This window comes from Otolemur garnettii, unplaced genomic scaffold (assembly GCF_000181295.1).
Source record: "Otolemur garnettii isolate 467f Iridium unplaced genomic scaffold, OtoGar3 scaffold00129, whole genome shotgun sequence".
Lineage (NCBI taxonomy): Eukaryota > Metazoa > Chordata > Mammalia > Primates > Galagidae > Otolemur > Otolemur garnettii.
In genome coordinates this window covers 198,078-199,712 of record NW_003852524.1, presented here as the reverse complement: position 1 = coordinate 199,712, position 1,635 = coordinate 198,078, and positions in this window count along the sequence as shown.

The following is a 1,635-nucleotide window of genomic DNA, read 5'->3' as shown; positions in this document are numbered from 1 at the left end:
AAAAAAAAAAAAAAAAGAAAGAAAGAAAGAAAGAAAAAGAAAAACTTGCATGTGGTAAATTTTCTTTCATTCTTAATAGAGTATAGCTTTATGGGTTTTCACAAATACAAATGTATATGGTCACATATTCACCACCACAGTAACATGTACCATCAAAAATGTCCTCATGTAGACAGACCCCCTAACAGCCATTGCTGTTTTCTGTCCCTCTTATTCAGAATGTCATCTAAGTAGAATCAGAGAATGTGATCTGGCTCTTCTGAATCTGGCTTCTTTCACCTAGCTATGTTCATCCATGTTGTTACACACATCAGTACTGTTCCCTTTTACTGCTTAGGCATCTGTTGTAGGTATGTGCCAGGATTATTTATACATTTCTCTGTTGTCAGGCATCTGGATTGTTTCCTTTGGTAGTTATGAATATATGTGCTATAGAAATATTCATATATTGGCTTTGTGTGAATACAAGTTTTCAGCTCCCTTGTGTATAAACGAGTAGGAGAGTGACTATTGGGTCATATGTAAATATATGCTTAAATTTATAACAAACTGCAAAACTATTTTCTAAGATGACAGTTAGATTTTTTTATTCCCTTCAACAATGAATGAGAGCTCTTGTACCGTATCTCTGCTAGCATTTGATATTTTCAGCTTCTTAATTTTAGTCACTCTGATAGGTATGTAGAGGTGTCTCCTTGTGATTTACTTTACATTTCTTTAATGGTGAGCATTGAGCATCTTTTCATATTTGTATTTGCCATCCATATGTCTTCTTTGGCAATTATCTTTTGAGATCTTTTACAAAGTTTCAGTTGGATTGGCTATTTTCCTGTGTTTGAGTTTTAGTGTTCTTAATATATTCTGGATATAAGTTTTTAATTTTGAAAAATGTACTTTATCAACATTTTTTGTTACTGATTGTGCTTTCAGTATACGTAAGAACTTATTATCAAACCCAGATTCCTTTAGATAATTTTCTGTATTTTCTCTTAAAAGTTTTTAAGTTTATCAGGACACAGTGGCTCATGCTTGTAATCCTAGAACTTTGAGAGGCTCAGATGGATCAGATTACTTGAGCTTAGGAGTTCAAGACCAGCCTGAGCAAAAGCAAGACCCCATCTCTAATAAAAACAGAAAACTTGGGCGGCGCCTATGGCTCAAGGATAGGGAGCCGGCCCCATATACTGGAGGGTGGTAGGTTCGTTCACACACCCTCAGCCTCGGCCAAAAAAAAACTGCAACAAAAACAACAAAAAAGAAAACTAGCAAGGGGTTGTGGCTGGTGCCTGTAGTCCCAACTACTTGGGGGGCTGAGGCAAGATGACTTGAGCCCAGGAGTTTGAGGTTGTTGTGAACTATGATGTCACTGCACTCTACCCAGGGTGAGAGAGTGAGACTCAGTATCGAGAGAGAGAGAGAGAGAGAGAGAGAAAAACTCAAACTTAGTTACGCAAAATCATCGAAATCAAACAACCTTCTACTGAACAATTATTGAGTCAAGAATGAAATTAAGGGCTCGGCGCCTATACCTCAACCAGCTAAGGCGCCAGCCACATACACCTAAGGTGGTGGGTTCGAATCCCCAGCCCGGACCCGCCAAACAACAATGACGGCTGCAACCAAAAAATAGCCGGG